This window comes from Colobus angolensis, unplaced genomic scaffold (genome assembly GCF_000951035.1).
Source record: "Colobus angolensis palliatus isolate OR3802 unplaced genomic scaffold, Cang.pa_1.0 Scaffold194, whole genome shotgun sequence".
NCBI lineage: Eukaryota > Metazoa > Chordata > Mammalia > Primates > Cercopithecidae > Colobus > Colobus angolensis.
Window position 1 is genome coordinate 3,643,733 of NW_012115088.1, and position 19,279 is coordinate 3,663,011.

Here is a 19,279-nt window from a genome sequence, read left to right on the forward strand (position 1 = left end):
CAATAAATGGTGCTGGGAAAACTGGATGTCCACCTGCAAAAGAATGAAACTTAACCCTATCTCTCATCATATACAAAAATCTACTTGAAATAAAGACTTAAATGTAAGACTCAAACTATAAAATTAATTTAAAAAAGGGAGGGGAATACTACAGGGTATCTGTCTGGACATGGATTTTTTAGACAAGACCTCAAAAGCAGGAACAACTAAAACAAAAATAAACAAACAAGACAATGTCAAACTGAAAAAGTTCTGCACAGCAAAGGAAAAAACAGCATGAAGAAGCAACCATAGAATGAGAGAAAACATTTCCATGTTACATACCTTACAAAGGGTTAATACCCAGAATTTATACTCAATTCAAGGGCAAAAACAACTAATTCAATTTAAAAGTAGACAAAAGACCTGTTTAGACATTTCTTCAAAGAAGACATACAAATAGCCAACAAATTTATGAAAAAATGCTCAACATCAGTAACCATCAAGAAAATGCAAATCAAAACCACAATGTGATATCACCTCACCTCAGTTAAAATGGCTATTATGAAAAAACAAAAAATAGCAACGCTGTTGAGGATGTGGAAAAATGGGAACGCTTATAGATTGTTAGTGGGAATGTAAATTAATACAGCCCTTATGGAAAACAGTAGGACATTCCTCAAAAAATTAAAAACAGATCTACCGTATCACCCAGGAATCCCATTACTGGGTAAATATCCAAAAGAAATATAATCAGTATGTCAAAAAGAGATCTCATGTTTATTGCAGGACCATTCACAATATCCAAGATGAAGAATCAAGCTAAACACCTACCAGTTAATAAATGGATAAGGAAAATGTGGTATATATACACAATGGAACATTATTCAGCCATACAGAAGAATAAAACTGTGTCATTTTGCAACATGGATAAGTCTGAAAGACATTATGTTAAGTAAATTAAGTCAGGCACAGAAAGACAAATACCCCATGATCCCACTCATATGTAATACCTAAAAAAATTGATCTCAAAAAAGTTCAGAGTAGAATAATTGTTACTAGGGAGTTGGGAGAACACAAGGAAAGGGGAGATGGGGAGAGGCTGGTAATTGGGTACAATGTTACAGCTGGATAAGAAGAATAAATTCCATTACTTTATAGCACAACAGGGTGACTATAGTTAACAATAACACATTGTATATTTCAACTAGCAAGAAGAGAGGTTTTTGAACGTTCTTATAATGAAATAGGCCAGGTGCAGTATGAGAGACTTGAGGGTTGCTTAAGGCAGAGTTCAAGATCAGTCTGGGCAACATAGCAAGCCACCATATTGGGTCTGTTGGTATGCACCTGTAGTCCCAGCCACTCAGGAAGCTGAGGTGGGAAGATCCCTTAAGCCAGGAAGGTTGAGACTGCAGTGAGCTATGATCATGCTGCTGGACCCTAGCCTGGGCAACAGAGCTAGACCTTATCTCACAAACAAACAAAGATATAATACATGTTTAAAGTGATGGATATGCTAATTATCATCATCTGATCATTACACTATGTATATATATGGCAACATTACATTATACTACATGTAAATATGTGCAATTATTTTTTGTCAGAAAAGAATAAAGATGTGTTGTCAAAATGTGTGAAAATAAATAAAAATATAATCTACTAAGTAAAAAGACTGAAATTAATTAAAATTCAACATACATTCATAATTAAAAGCTCAAATAATGAAATAGAGGATAATTTTCTCACCTTGACACAAAGCATCAACTGAAAAGCTACAATTAACATTATACTGAATGGGGAGAACTGATACTTTCTCCTAAAGATCACCTACAGAAAGAGGATGTTAACTCTCACCACTCTTAGTCAACTTAGTGCTGGAAGTTCTGGTAAGTACAATAAGGCAAGATAAAGAAAGTTAAAAGACTGTAGATCAGGATGAAATGTATAAAATCATCCCATTTGCAGATGGCACAATGTCTTCTACACAGAAAATTCCAATGAATGTACAAAAATCTTGTACAAACTGCCAACTAATAACGAATCAGCCAGGTCACAGGACAAAAAATATGCAAAAATTAATTTTAATTCTACATATCTGCAATTGACACATGGACCCCAAAACTTAAAATACAATACAATTGTAATCCCTCAAAAATAAATAAGAATGCAGGTACAAATCTAACAAAGCATTTACAGAAATTATATATTAAAATTATATAATGCTAATGTATTAATTTCCTTTTGCTGGTTTAAACAATATAGTGGCTTAAACAATACAAGCTTATCAGAGCTCTAGAGGACATATGTCTTCAATATGTTTCATGAGACCAAAATCAATGCATTGGCAGTCATGGATTCCTCCTGGAAGCTCTTTGGAAGACTGCATTTCTTTGCCTTTTCCAGCTTCTAGGGGCTGCTTCCATTCCTTGGCACCTGGTCCCCAGCTAGCAGTTTCATCACTCTAATCTCTGCTTCCATAGTGACATCTAATTTTCTATATCCTCTGCCTCCCTCTTTCACTTAAAGAACGTTTACAAGTACATTGGACCTACAAGAATAATCCAGGATAATCTCACCATTTCAACATCCTGACTTAATCAGATCTGCAACGTCCTTTTTGCAATGTAGTTAATTATTATTCACAGGTTGCAGGGATCAGGACATGAACATTTTAGAGTGGCCATCATTCTGTCTACCAGAGCTAATGAAAAGTAAGAGCCGTTTTACGTAAATAAAGAGCTATACCATGTTCATAGTTTGACAGGCTCAGCATGGTAAAAATGTCAGTCTCTTCCAAATTTGATACATAGGTTTAACACAATTTCAATCAAAATCCCAGGAAGAATTTTTTGCAGATACAGACAAGATTCTTCTAAAATTTATATGGAAAGACAAAGAAACAAGTATAGTTAAAATAATGTTGGAAAATAAGAATTTATCTACCTAATTTCAAGGTTTATTATATAATTACACTAATCAAAACAACATGGTTTTGGAAGAAGAACACACACATAGATAAATTTAACAGACTAGAGAAACTAAAACTAAATCCATCCAAATTTGTCCACCTGTGAAACTTTCAGAAAGAAAGGAGAAAATCTTTAGAATCAATGCATAAAAAGAGTTCTTACACTGACATAAAAATATGATCCTTAAAAATTAATAAATTGGACCTCAAGATGATTAAAAACTTTGCTCTGTGAAAATGGCTATAAGATTATGAGGGTAAAAATATAAGTACAGATGGGGAGAAAATATTTGCAAACCACAAAGAGAGTAAATTTTTGTTATTTTAAGCCACTAAATTTGTGGCAATTTGTTATGGCAGCAATAAAATACTGATACAGTCTCCTTGAGAAACAGTGCCATATCAAGGGCTTAATTTTGTTCTCTCCTGACTCCTTGGACATTCAGAGGCAGCAGTAGCCAGATTGGCCTCGGAGAATGCTAGCTAGAGGGCAACTAGTTCTTACAGGGAAAGAGTAATTCACTTCTTCAGTCTCTGATTATTCAGAGGTCTCTGCAGAGCCATCATCTTCAGGGGCATCCATTCAGATGCCCCTTTTATATTTTAGGATTCCAGGTTTTTCCATTGAGGATCCTGATGATGGCAGAACAGACCTGTCTTGGCTGAGTATTTTAAAAAAAAATATCTCTGTAGATTTATGAATCTATCAGATCTACAATATGGTGCTATAAATAATGGTCCATTTATCAGCTACTAAAGAGGACTTGTGGCTCTAAATACTTAGCCTTTAATGATTGTTAAATTTTTCCATATCTGAGTATTCCCCTGCAGAGCATCAACACTACTTAGCAAAAGTCAGTCAACTCTGCTGTGTTTGTAGTTGTTGCTCCCTCCTCCCTCTATCTCTTTCATATTCCTGGTTCCTTACACCTGCCACAGTATTCTCTTCCATAGAAGCATTTTTCCTGGTCACCATTGGTGCAATATTTAGCACTTTGTGCCAGGGACTCTGTGCGCCACACCCACTACTTAGGGTGGATCTTTACTCAGTAGGCTGTGATGGGTCAGTCCCAAATCCCCATTTTACCACTTGTTTTCTCAGACCTCTCCTGGTACCACTTGTGCTACTCGAGGTCTGCTGAGAAGTGCAAGATATTTATTAGGAGCAGGAGAAGAAGAAAAAAGGAAGAGTCTTCAGACCATGAAGTAGATCTGATAACCGAGGAAGAAGAAAGGGAAAGAAAGATTAAAGAGCAGGAGCTTGGACTGAAGCACCAATGTAAGCAAGGGTTGGCCTGGCTAGTGAGGGATCCCCAGACAAATGCCTGCAGGCGTCCTCCATCTCATTGGAATGAATCTGTCTTAGTAGCCATCCCACCGTGTTCAGTCATTAGCAACCAGCAGGCCCCCAGATGAAACATAGCCTTGGTGCAAACGCAGTGGTTGATCCAGAGGGACTGCAGCTGGGGCATCAATCTTTTATGGTCCCAGCAGGAGATGTGAGAGGTGCATTTTCGTGTCCCCATAGGCAACTGTCCTGGGAAGTTTTTCTCCAAGTGCTAATTCAGAGATCCAGATTTCTTCTACCAAATCCTCACTACCTCTTCAGAGTCTCTCCTTCAGAGACATGGCTAATTCAACTGATCCATCAGGTGTTCTGTGTTAGGACACCAAACAGCAAAGGGAAAAGTAGATTTTACGGGAGACTTTTTAGAGACAAGGACTGGAAGTGGTAAACATAAATTCTACACACATTTTGTGACCCAAAATTGCTAAATGTCCCCTTCTAAGCACTTTTGCTGAAGACATAATGGTGTCTCTGCCACATGGGAGAACCTAAATGTTACTCAGATGTATGATAGCTTGGCTATGTTGTTGCTGTTCATGCTGTGTTGTGTAGCCTATATTTGTTCTTATGCATGGAACTGGGTGAATCCTGTGTTTGAGTCTCAAGACTAGTACTACAGAACAGAGTATTTTAGTCTTCTTTATCTCAATCCTAACCCATCCTCTCTCTCTTTCATGAGGGCCGTCTTCCAACATTAAGACAGCAAGTGTGTTCTTTCCCTAGGAGCAATTCTGTTTCCAGTCATTAAACTAGCATTTTTGATTTCTCTCCAGTATATGTACATATTTTTAATGGAAATATTCTGGAGCAGTATACCAAAATATGTTAACATAAGACTTTTGTGGATGTCAAGAGTCTCTTAACTCTTTTTACTTTCATATTTATATTTTATACAATATTATATATCTTTCTATAATAAATTTTAATTATATATTTATAAGAAAAAATAATTATAATAATTGAAGCCTAAATGATGTTGTCTCTTTTAAACATCTGAAATTAAAAATTTCAGGCATTTATAAATGCTTGAATTTTCAAATACATGTTACGTATACCATCCTTGAGGAGTCCACCTGAGATAATCATTTTTCTAAAATTTATAATCTCTTCTCTACTTTAAATCACATCAGTAAAAACCTACAAAATTCAGTTCTCCAGCAACTTTTTTTTAATTTCAGCGATTAATTCATTTATTTGTTTAACTAGTACTTACTGATCTCTTGACTATGTATTTGAAACTCTTTTAGACCCTGGTCATAAACACAGTAATGACTATTGTACTCATGGTCACATACAATAGTCATGGGCCACCATAGAATGGTGTAGATACACAATAGTTATCAGATAGTGATAAGAGCTATAAAAATAAGGGATGCAGCTAGGCACAGTGGCTCATGCCTGAAATCCCAGCACTTTGGGAGGCCAAGGTGGGTGGATCACAAAGTCAGGAGTTTGAGACCAGCCTGGCCAACATGGTTAGACCCTGTCTCTACTAAAGATACAAAAAGTTAGCTGGGCATGGTGCGCCTGTAATGCCAGCTACTTGGGAGGCTGAGGCAGGAGAATCGCTTGAACCCAGGAGGTGGAGGTTGCAGTGAGCCAAGATCGTGCCATTGCATTCCAATCTGGGCAACAGGGCAAGACTCCATATCAAAAATAAATAAATAAATAAATAATGCATCAACATTTTAATACTATGTGTATTACTGCTCTTTTCTAAACAATAATTTCAATTTTCATTTTAGATTCAGGGGATACGTGTGCAGGTTTGTTACATGGGTATATCTTTGTGATACTGAGGCTTGGGGTACAAATGATCCCATCACCCAAGTAGTGAGCATAATACCCAACAGGTAGTTTTTCAGCTGTTGCCCTTCTCCCTCATTCCTCTCTCTAGTAGTCCCCAGTGTCTATTTTTCCTATCTTTATGTCCATGTATACCCAATACTTAGCTCCCACTTATATGTGAGATGTGGTATCTGGTTTCCTGCTTCTGCAAATTTGGTCAGGATAATGCCTCCAGCTACATCCATGTTGCTGCAAAGGGCATGATTTCATTCTTGTTATGGTTGCATAGTATTCCATGGTGTATATGACCACATTTTCTTTAAAATGGTGGTATTTCTTCAACTTCTGGTTAAATTACTTAACATTCAAGAGGACACAAATTTGTAGTAATTTAGGTATGGAAGCAAAGCTATGCTTGACCAAATTCTAAAAGCAGTCAATTTATTTTACCATCAATTACAATAAAGAAATAACATTTGTGAACTGAAATAATAAAAATCACCCAGTTAAGTAAAAATTAGTAAGAAATATTGAAGCATCTGAGTATCTGCTTATAGCGCTCTGATAATCAGGAAGTACACCAAATATAAAAACCATTCTATTCAAGCTTCTCTTTGCCTCCCTGCACATACACTTCAAGAAACTTTTCAATATGGCAACAAATGTACAGTCTCCATCCACTTTTCCAGATTAGCACCTTTCTGTCTTTCATCCATTTTAAAACTAAAATGGAGAACTAAGACTTGAGGTAGACTGAAACAGGTTGTAGATCATGGTATTCTGGAAGACAAGGCTCCCAGTGAGATGTGTTAAAAACAAGAAAGCATTGTCTGCTGAGGAATAGTTTATAATGAACCACATAGTTTTATCGAGTATCTAATATTGCACCCCTAGATTCTCTGGCAAAGGAAAGGTGAATTCTTGCAGTGCTCCCAAGTATAATGAAGGAAGCTAGTGGCCATTCATATCTATGTGTCTTCAAACATTATATCTGGCTAGTTATGTTTACTTTTTTGTGTGCCAGTATCAGTCAGGGTTCAACTGGAGAATCAGGATTAGGAGATAATGATAGGTAGAGAGAGACAGATAGATAGTTGATAGGTAGGTGGATACATAACAGACAAATTGCAAGGATTTACATGATTGTGGGAGGTGATCAAACAATCTGTGAGAAAGTTTTCTGCACAGCTGTTGCTGGAGCTTGATGTCCACAGGGCAGGTAGAACAGAAGGGAAGATGAACACAAAGTGGAGCAGACGAAGCACAACCTGGACCCACATCAGTATGGACTGAGGCCCGTGTTAGTTCTTGTTGCCACTGACCAGGGTGATGTGAGATAATGCAGAAGCCAAAACCCTTTGTCATGGTGCTAACTAAGCACACACACCTGGCCAGACATTGCCTCACACCAATGAAGTGAGTTAGCAAGCAAGTATCATTGGTGAGCTCCTACCTTTTCCTAGTTACTCATTTATTATATTAAATTTTCTCTGTTGAAGTTACCAGCGTGATCTCTGTCTCCTAACTGGACCCTGACTGATTTATGTAGTTTCTTTATTTCAAGGTTAGATACAAATAAAAAATTCTTTCTGCAGATAAATGGATAAATAAGAGTGTGTATGAATTTCTACAACATAAGCCAAAATTCTGCAACATAAAAGAACAGAAATTCACTGAATGATAGAGAAGGGGGGGGTGCTCATTTGTATTATTGATGTAATCTAGTAAACAGAAAAATAAATTTAAAAATACGAGAATAGAGAAACACATTATTCATATGAAAAAAGATCATGACATAAAAATGAACAAAAAAGAGGGTAGGTCCCAAAATAAGTAGCTAGAGATAAAAAGGCTGTAGGTTTAAAAGAAAATATAGCAAACTGAATATGAGTAGAAACAGGCGGAAAAATAAGAGGAATTTGGGCGATGTTTTTTTTTTAAAATGCCAAGGTTTATAAATGAAAGGAGCAGAATTAAAATGTGTTGTATACAGACTGAACTGATTCTGAAAAAAACTTGTTCATTGATATAATTGAGAAGTTCTTGCTAGATGCAGGTAAACGAACAATAACGTGTTTAGTAATAAAGATCACAGAAGATCAAAGATTAAATACAAAGAAACTGCTATTTTTAATGAAAACAAAATAATCAGGGACATGTTAAAATTTTTTTGAGCTAAAAACTATAAAGTCTATACTGTTCTAGCAAAGAATAATTATGAGAGAGTAAAAAATAGACTTGTCCTGGAACTAGATGCCAAATGAATACAAAATGTTGTAAGAGATTTGAAGAGAAACATTTTACAATCCAAGAATCCTGAATTCAGAGGAGTTATTACTCATGTGGAAAAATCTTAGCAACACAAGTGCTTAGAAATATAAAACACATTTACCCTTTCTTATAAAAAAGCACTCAAAGATATACTCTAGCTAACTGAAAGATTAATTATAATTAAAACTCAGAAATAGGGGAAGGATAATATGAAATGACTGATTATTACAATTGAGAACAAAAAACATAGTTTTTGGAGTAGTTAAAAGTTTCAATATAAATTTGAAAATAAACTGCCCACAAGAAATTAATTTAGGAAAATGTTATTCTTATCACTTTCTTCCTCCTCATCAGTGTTAAATGAGCATATTTAGGAAAATGGAAATATGAGGGGATAAAGAAAGTAAAGCGAGCTAAGTTCAATGACTTCTCATACGTAGAGCAGATTTAAAACACAGGTATTTTCACTTTGGTAATTAGATAAATATAAGTCCAAGTGTGTTTTTGAAAATGTAGTAGTAAAAATCTAAAAGTTAAAAATAAGATGTCTTATATTCAAATCATCACCAATGGTTAGAGCAAACGAAACACAGTCATCATAGCAATAGAGAGAAAACAAAATAAATTAGCGAAGAACATGGTAAAATAACAGAAATAAAAAAGCAAGTACATCTGCTACAACATTAAGTGTCATCTGATGTTATGACATTAAATTGTTAAAATGTCTCCATAAAAGGGAAAGAAAGTTAGATTTGCTTTTTAAAATTCTAGTGTATGAATCTTAGGAAAGACATAAAGTAAAATAACAAAAATAGGTAAAAGAAAAATATGGAGTACTGCATAACTTACAAGTTTTAAAAAATTGGCAATATCTCACAATAAAATAATTTGAGAAGAATGAAATTAATAAACAGATATCATTCTTAATACTTTTGAAAAAATTAGATGGTGGAGTAAAATTAAGAAAAAAGCAAAATTAAAAATAATAAGTAAATTTAAAATGTTTAATACTTCTAAGTAAAAATGCTTAAAGTTAAAAAGATGCTAATAATTTTAAAGATACAAATCATGTGAAAAGCGTCAAAAATATAATTTGTTTAAATAGAATAAAAAGCAACAGGAAAATCTGAATGATTGGAAATATAATTTTTAAAAATTTAAAATAACATGTATAGTAAAGATCAAAGATATTTAATCGGTATTTCTTTTTAAATCTCACATTAGAAATATATGTTATTTTTAAAAATTCATAATATAAAAACGTTTTAAAATGTCCCTTTACAGAAAATCATAAGCCCTTCTCATGTGTAAATTTGAATTGAAAAAATGTTTGGTAATGTGTTTTCAAATTTATATAGAAGACTAAATGATGTAAAATAACCAGTTTTTCTTAACAAATACAGTGTCAATGTGATATTAGAAGACCATTATTATACTAAATCATTTCAATAGAAATTTCAATAAGAGCTAAGTTTAAATATTGATCTGCCAAATTTAATTGCTGTATACTTCAGCAATTTCTTTAGCCACTGTGATTTTCTTATTGACATTTGTAAAATGGAAATGCTATTTTATATCTTTCTTTTGACAGTAAAATTAAGAAATACTATAGCACACAAAATATGTATTAAATACTCAGTACAGGGTAAGAGCTCAACAAAGAGTTGCTGTTGTTATATATTAGACGAAAACCATCTCAATGTGTTACAAGTATTAGCCAACAAAATGAAAAAATGCCCTGTAACCAACTTTAAAAACTCAAGATTTATATCAAAAGGATATTTTATTAATAAAAAAATGTGTAATTTACACTAACAGTTATCATCAGCAAATTTAGGGCACTAGACTCCAGTCTTCGAAATTCAGATCAAAATTTAGATGGACACAGAACCATTGCTACTAACTTTATTTTAAAGATAGACACACTTTTCAGAGTTGCATGTACTGGTTTTTATGGAGTAAATCTATATATATTTATATTTAATTTTATTCATTTTTCTCACTGTTTGGAATAGATGTATATTACAATTACTAAGACTGCAGGCAGTACCAGAAAATCACTGAGGTCAGAGAACAGGGTTGTCTTGTATTTATTTCTACATAAAAAAATAGAATACATATTTATTTAGATTTTCAAGTAATATCTAATATGCAAATAATGATAATGTAAATGTTAAATAAATTAAACATGTATATAAATAATGCATCAATACTATTAAAATTAAAACTATGTATGAGTATTTAGAGTAAGAAAATGGAAATATCTCTTGACTTACGAACTCTGTATAGAAAGAAGAATTTCAGCACAAAATACAAACAATTGAAAACAATCACATGAATATCTTAACTTGAAAAGTATAATAACTGAATTTAGAATTCACTGAAATTGATTAGCAGTTGTTTAGACATAGCTAAAAAGAGTATGAATAAACTGAAAAAAATGATTAAATAAATAATCCAGACAAGTTTGTAATGGAAAATTTAAAAAGGATGGTAGACGAAAGTGCGTAAGAAACAAAGAGGGTATTATACAAGGCCTAAAAATATGTGCAGTTGTAGTCCTAGAAGGTGGGCAAGAATGGAATAGAAGAAATATTTAGTGATGAGGAAATCAAATTCCAGTTTCCAAAAGCACTACATATTCCAATAAGGATTTTTCTAACATAGTAGGGGAGAAAGCACGCCAAATCATAATGAAGTAAACAAAACTGAAAACAAAAGACAAAGAAAAATCCTAAAAGCTGCCAGAGAAATACAGTGTAATCTCTTCAAAGGAGGAAATAGTGTAGTCTCTTCAAAGGAGGAGCAAAGACAGCTGATAATAGAAAAAAATAGAAATCAAAAGGTAACAGTATAATCAAAGTCCTAAAAGAAAATAACTTCTGAGAATTTTATGGCCAATGAAACTGTATTTCATAAATGAAGTTAAAACAAAAATATTTTTAGACAAATCAAAACAGAAAATTCATTACCATAAGCTTACTCTAAAGGAAATATTGAAGTATGTTCTTTAGTCAAAAGAAGTGATTCCATCTGGATTTATCAGGAATGCAGGAGTCATTAGAGTTATATTATAAACCACTTTATTGGTGGGATTATGAATTTCTTCTTACATTTAACAGTTTTTGCTTTATACACTTTGATGCCATATTATTCAGAGCATAAAGACGCATGGCTGTTTTATGCTCTTGCTAAATTTCATCTTCTAACACTGAGTTAGATGCTTAATCCAATTAAATGCTTTTTCACTTAGAATTGTATTTGATCAGTTATTGCCATAACGACTCCTAATATTTATATAGTTTATTTTTGTTCAGTCTTTTAGGGGTGGTTTGTGATGTCTCTCCATTAAAAAAAAAAGTGTTGCTGACTTTTTAAATTACAACATAAAAATTATGTATTTTAATATATTTAACCCATTCAATTTGTTGTGCTTTCTGATACATTTGACTTGTCTGTCATCTTACTGCATATTTTCTAGTTACTATATACATTTTTCATTTTTCTATTGGTAGTTCATTGGTCAATTTATTTGATCACTTTTATAATCTTATGGGTTGGAAACTATATATACTTCTTTTACGATTCTACCTAAACTTTTTTACAAATATATTTATCTTTTCATAGAAAGGATTAAACTATATCTACATTCTTCTCTATCGAAACAAGACATTCAGCATCCTATTTCCTACCTTCCCTAACATACTTCATTGAAATCATGTTGACATTTAGCACCAGGTTGGTTTCATTTGTTTGTATTTTCATAATGTTTCTACCTTTTGGAGAATCTTTTTTTTTTTTTTTTACACTGTATTAAAATTCAGAGTTACAATGGCAGAAAGTATTTTTCTATCTCTAATTTTTTTTACTCTCCCCTTTTTTTTTATATTACATATCCCTCTGTCTTTTGTTCAGAGACAGTGAATATGTATTTTTAAAAATGCTAGTACATTTGAAATAGTATTTTATATTTTATGGATATATATTGCTTTCCTTTAGCACTTCAGGACATATTTTCTTTCTCTCTCTGTATTGTGAGTTTCCTGTAAGAAATCTGAAGAGACTAGTAAGGGGCTGGCTGTTTGGTTATTCCCTTAATTCTCATAGCTTAGAAATTTCTGGAGGTCTGCTTAGTATTCTATGTGAAGGTGTGAGTTTTCATAATATCAATGCAATGTTTTATATCTTGCCTTAATTATTTCTTTCCTCTAATCTCTAACCTTGTTCTGAAGTCCCTACTAGGTGGATAGTAGATATGGCTTTCCCGTTACCAGTATGTAGTAATCTTGCTTTTTTCTGATACTTTGCCTCTGATGTTTTGCTCTACTTTCTGGGATATATCCTTTCCCATCAATTTCTAACTCAGTCTTCAACCATAGCCTATTATTCTTCAGACTTATTACATTTTTAATTCTGATCATCATATTTTAATTTCTAATATATATTTTATAGTCACTGATTATGCTTTTTAATAGCAGTTAGGTCATATTTTATGAATGTAAAATCCTTCAGTTTTTCCTTGAAGTGTAAATCAGATGTTTTCATTCTTTATTTTCTATTTTTGTTTTTTTCTCTTACTATTATCTCTATTTCTTCTTGGGTCATTGCTCCAATTTCCACTTTACTCTTGTTCATATTTTGGCCAGAAACATCTCTGGCTGTTTCACTTCTCTGCTTTCCAGGGTAGTCTCTCTTTTCTTGGACCTTCTGACAATTACTCCATACTTAATTCTTCTGCTAAAGACCTCTGTGAAATTGCTGTCTCCAAGGTCAGCATTTTTCCCGACCTTTGATTGAAAGCACTGATCTCACCTCTGTAATGGGTCCCTCCTCTCTCTTTCTGTCTCTCTCCTCTCAAAGTTTGTTCATTGCCTTCTATCTCCCAGGAATATCCCAGTGTTTCTGACCCGTTGATGATATAATTTTCCCACTCTGCCACTATTATGAATACATTTCTTAATAACGAATTTCTCTCTTGACTTTTAAATGGGATTTTGGTAGTGAGTCATGAGAAGTAAAAACACAAGAATTTCATTAGCCAAACTGAACCAAATATTTTGATTGCTTCTTTTTCTAGAAGTCTTATTTACATATCACCTTCAGAATAATATATGTAAAACCGAAGTACAGATGCTGCATTTTCTGGAAGAGAAAGCATTTTTTCTTCTGGTTAGTCTTGAGGGCATAAGAAAGAAATCTAGGAATATAGGATGTACATATTTAAGTTTATCTTCAGGGTAGAGATGACTTTTACAAGAAAACATTGGAAGCTTAGATAACTGGTTATCTTTGATTGGGGGAGTCGAAAGTTATTTTTATTTGCTTATTTTTCCTTCGTGTGGCCAGAACTCAGTTGAATATAAATTAATGTAGTTTTTTTGTTAAAAAAAAAAAACTGACAATCAATATACTTTACTTTAGAAAATAATCTAGAACATGAATAGAAAAATATTCCTACTAGAAATGAATCAAACTATGTAGTTGTTAAGGTTTTCTCTTTGGTTTTACTCTATTTCCCACTATTTTTGGTGCAATAAGCTCCATTTTAAAAGGTTCAGCTTTCTGGAATACAAAGTGAAATTAATAGTGATATACATCGCTGGTGGGGACCCTGAGTATCAGCACCACAAATTTCATTGTCATTCACGTGGTAATCTTATGCACTGAGGATCATCGATACAGGTACAATGATTTGGAAGCCTGGGCAAATTATTTAGCGTGCGAGATTTTGTGCAGTCAATCAATGAGTGACAAGAAACCTAGGCCTAATAGAAAGTACCAGCAAGGAATCACTGTTCCCGATATCCATCTCGTGACTACATCATGCATGCCCTTGTTAAGTCACTTAATAGGCATTACCTCTGTGAGAAGAATTAAGTGACAGAATGATGCAGCCACAAGCCCAGGCTGGTCTAGCAGGCAACGTTGTTCACATTTTCAATTTGCAGCCTTAGTTGAAGGAAGCCCTGGGACAGAGTTTCAAGCATCGGCACAGCGAAACCAATTACCAACTATACCTCAGTTTTTTCTCATTGGAGTCTGCAGCATTTCAGTTCTTTGCTGTTTGCTCCTTGTTAGAATTTTCACCTAAAAGATATAAAATCATTATTTTTCTTAAGGAAATATGATGCTGTATTCCTTGTTAAAAATATTATAAGATTTTTAGTTATACACTAGTGTTTTAAAATCAGAATTCAGTGGTCTCCATGCCCCTGCTGTGATATCTAACTGTATGTGCCAATTCCACCTGAGTGTTAGCCATTTGTTCTGAGATATCCCACAACAGTCTCTACAAACTTCCATTTATCTTATGCCCTTCTAGTTGTTTAGTTTCTTGTCTTTTCCCCTAGTATTTTGCAAAAGGAAATTTCTCCCAATAGAAAATAAGAACCGTAGCTTTGCAAAGCATCTGTACCTAGTACATGTGTGCTAAATACCTAAATGGTTATTCGCAGAGATTTTTGGTCCCAACAAAGTGAGAACATGCTTTAGGGATTTATATTTGGGAAGTGCAACTAGAAATTTGCATTAAACCAGCAACTATCAAAAATCTAGAAAATTCTTCTTCACTATTTCAGTGTTTCAAAATATTTCAGTGTTTCACTGTATTTCACTGTTTCTGTATTTAAAGAGAACAAATAAAATATCTGCCACTGCAGTATTTGCTTTTAGCATCTCTTTGAGCTTTGCCAAGAAGCATAAGGTTTATTATATTCACCACTGGCCTTTTTATGCTGGCAAACATACAAAGTACATTAGAAGAACAAATTTAGGTTGAGTGAAAAATAGCCATAGCCATAAAAGGCTCTAATAATTATTCAGTGTCAATGTTGGAAGTGATTCAAAAGAGAGAAAGAGAGATTTATTGATTCATGGCCTTCATCTTTCTTTTTCCCAAGAGTCCACAAAACTTCATCATCTTCATCCAAATATTGTTCTCAGGATTTATATCCCTGTGTTTAATGCTTTTTTTCTTTGTGGTGTCTGAAAAAGTTTTGTAGGTTATGTTCTTTTACTTTGGAAACTCTTTTTTCTGCAAGTTTCTTGTGCTCTTCACTTCCATTTGCTCAAAAGAACTCTCCAAGGAAATAACAGTGAAAAACAAACACAAAACAGCACTTGTGTGCTACAAAAACCAAAAAGCGCATCAAATTTCATACTGATCTAACGCTAAAGAGCTCATCTTGGTCTATTGTGTCTCCAGTTAAATGAATGAATATTTGGATTCAAAACGGATAAATATATATGATCTGCTTTCAGTTTTCCTGCCCTACAAATGACTTTTAAAACTGTTGACAATGATGCTTTATTCACTGCAACAAGCAAGAGAGTTTGGCTCTGAACAGGGAGAACTTTGTAAAAATTAGTGCTTTACAATAATGAGATGGACTGCCTCCATGATTCATAAATTCTATATCTCCAGGGGAGTTCAACAGCCTCTTACTGGGAAAATTGTAGAGTTAAAAGAAGATGATCATTAAGTGGCCTCTAAATCATTTCCAGTATACATTAACCATGTGTTCAGTGGGAGATGGAGAATATAAGGACACGAAAGTTACATTTAACAGTCTCACTTCATGAATTCAGGGAATTTACCTCTAGCCCAGGAAAGACAAGTAGAAGAATGAGTTCAATGCTAATATCACTGGTACTGACCAGTGTTCTAAGGATCTGAGAGGCAGGCAATATTAATAAGAAGTAAAGCAATTGGGTTAGGCTTTAAATAGAAGCTAGAACATTTACAGGTGCAATGAAAAATAGTATGGATTAGTTGGGCAGAGTAGATGAAACTATATTCCAGGTAGACCAACACCAAGGACCAGGAAAAGAGAAAGAAGTGAGCATTGTGTTCAAAAAACCTGTTGGGGTGTATGGGAAGACAGATTCCATGACTTATATTTACTCTTATTATATCATTCTGTTATTCTGGCTTTTTGTTTGTTTTTGTTTTTGTTTTGAGACAGGGTCACATTATGTTGCCCAGACTGGTCTCAAACTCCTGGGCTCAAGTAAGTGATCCTCCTGACTTGGTCACCCAAAACAGGTGTGAACAACTACTCCTGACCTTATATGATTCTAATATTAGCAAACATAAAATTGACACCATTTTGAAACATTCAAATTTGGGGGCTTTCCCAAAGCATTGTGTTTAGAGCTAACATCCTTCTGTATTCTCCTCTTTAAGTCCCACCTCCCAGGTCTCATTCTGTGAAGGATGGAACTATTGCTGTTCATGAAAGTTAATTAATGTCTAAGCAGAAGTTGTTAAGAAGATTCCTATGTCGGTTTGCCTGTCATTTTTATTGCATAGTTATGTACAAAAAGGTTGACAACATGATTGAGCACAGGCCAGGCAAAAACAAAAATATTTGTTGAATGGGTGAATAAATGATGTGATTTTACAGTGTTTACGTAAGGAAGTATTTGCTCTTAAAGCTTCAAATCCCCCTAAATAAATATGATCAAAACACAATAGCAATTATCTACTATCATTCCTTGTTATTTGAAGGATTAATTAGCTACAAAATGCTACATTGATATTTCAAATACAGGAAAAATATTGCACATCCTATTGTGGTTTGCAGTGCTCTTTTCCAGCTTAAAAATGGTATTTTTAACCAGCTTTTGAAATCATATTTTGCAGGCCACAAATTGGTGTTAGTTTACATATAAGCCAGACATCCAATGCTGACTTCAGAGGTTAACTATTGAAGGCTGAGTCAACAGAAACCTGCATGTAAGAACATTATAATAAACAGCAAGTCACAGAGATCATATTCTCATTAGGAAAACTTCCATCTCTTTAAAATTTCTGTGAAACATTATTTGGAGTAACCTGTGAAATCATAACGGGGAAAAACAAACCAGGATTTGGCTGACATTTACAGCAAAATAGAATTCTTCATCACAACTGGAGGGTGTATAATGAGTGAGTGTTTTAGAGTAGACAATGGAGGGAGTTCTTCAAGTCTGTTTTACATGAGTTAATGTTGGCAGATAATGTCCTTATTGCTGCCACTGTTTTGTTAAGAAGGAAGAATGTGGTGTAAATCCCCTTAAAATTAAAAATAAGGCACCAACCCTCCCACCGCCCAACATGAGTTCATTCCACTAAAATGACTTCTTTTAGAATAGTTAAAGAAGGTCTGAGACCCACACCTTTCTCCACCCAATTACTGGAAGTTTTTCATTTTTTTTTCCTCTGAGGGCTTCATGGTGACAGCCCTAGAGTGGAATGTGGATGCCTTTGCTATAACCTAAGTAATGAATCATACCAACTTTGTGAATAATGCCTACACTTAATATGAGGCAGAGGCAAACAAGTCAAGAAAACCAGTGTAAAGATAATTTTGGCTAAATCAGACGAGATTATTTACCATCAATATTTGAAATCAAATGCATCCCAGAATCCATGGTGAAAAGTGTATGCTGTCCTCAGAACTGCAGTTAGACTTGGAATCCAAAACAAGTCCTTGTATTTCTAAATCAATGCAGTTGTTATGTCATGTACTTCATTTTAGCAAGTGTCATGTTAGTTCCAATTAGGAGATCATAAGCTGATACTGAAAACATGAGAGACAGTGATCAATGGTGTTTGGAGTGAAAAACAAAATCCTTTATACCACAAGCTGCTATTTGAAAGCCACCCCTGAAGAAGCAGCCAAAGGACACAGTAAAGAAAAGCAACTTGCCTTTCAAAACAAATACAATAAATCGCATCCAGTGCATTTTAAAGAGCTAAAAAAGCTTAATAATGATCTCTGCAGTAATTCAAATTTTACCAATTTTAGACAAAAATATTTTGATGCTAAAGTAAATAGTGTACTACTTTTACAAAACGTATGTAACAAAAGCAGTGATATGTGCATCCTGGCTTTCATTTGAAATGTAGTCTCAAGGGGCAACTCTGGCTTTAAATACTTAGCCCACTCTACTTTCAATAATGATTATAAAAATACAAAGTAAATGTCTGGAGAGGAATAGTAGTTTATTTCTGGTTTCTAGTTTTCATCTTTTTCATACTTGGATGGCTTGATCAATTCTTGAGCTCTTATAATTCTAGGAACTATAAAGAACATGAAAAAGTGGTCAAGAAGCCAAAGGAGAGAATGTAAGCTATTCCCTCTGTGCCATATTCTCTGTTTCACTCTGTCCTTGTGGGCATTTTTATCAACCTGAAGAGGGTATGTGCATGTTAGTTTGTCTTAGGGAGCCTTAGACCATCTCATTTAATGGGTTCAGAAGTCCTCTAAAACAGCAGTCCCCAACCTTTTAGGCACCAGGGACTGTTTTTGTGGAAGATGATTTTTTCACGGATGCTGGGTTGGGGGTGGTTTCAGAATGAAACTGTTATACCTCCGATCACCAGGAATTAGATTTTCATAAAGAGTGTGCAACCAAGATCTCTCACATGCACAGTTCACAGCAGGGTTTGCCCTCTTGTGAGAATCTAATACCACTGCTGATCTGAACAGTGGCTGAGCTCAGATGGTAATGCTTGGCTGCCACTCACCTCCTGCTGTGTGGCCTGGTTCCTAATAGGCTACCTAATCAGTACCAGTCTGTGGCCTGGGATTTGGGGACCCTTGCTCTAGAACAACCATCACTAATAATGACTATCATTTATTGGGCCCTTAATCCGTTCCAAGAAACATCTAAGCAGTATATATGCATTGTTGCATTTATTTTCATAAGAACCCTAAGAAGTGGATCTTATTATTATCCTCAGTTGATGATAAGAAAATAGTATTAGAATTTTTGGCCAGGCACGGTGGCTCACGCCTGTAATCCCAGTACTTTGGGAGGCCAAGGCATGCGGATCACGAGGTCGGGAGATCGAGACCATCCTAGCTAACATGGTGAAACCCCATCTCTACTGAAAATACAAAAAAAATGAGCCAGGCGTGGTGGCGGGCACC

General features: G+C 34.4%; 1 long non-coding RNA gene across 1 annotated transcript in view; it reads right to left on the reverse strand.

Annotated features, from left to right (window-relative positions):
• The window catches only part of LOC105510921, a 187,435-nt gene that overhangs the window by 138,812 nt on the left and 29,344 nt on the right, over nucleotides 1–19,279 (reverse strand). The window contains exon 2 of the long non-coding RNA XR_001001632.1: nucleotides 14,220–14,447. This is a non-coding gene — a long non-coding RNA (uncharacterized LOC105510921). The remainder of the gene's footprint in view (nucleotides 1–14,219; nucleotides 14,448–19,279) is intronic.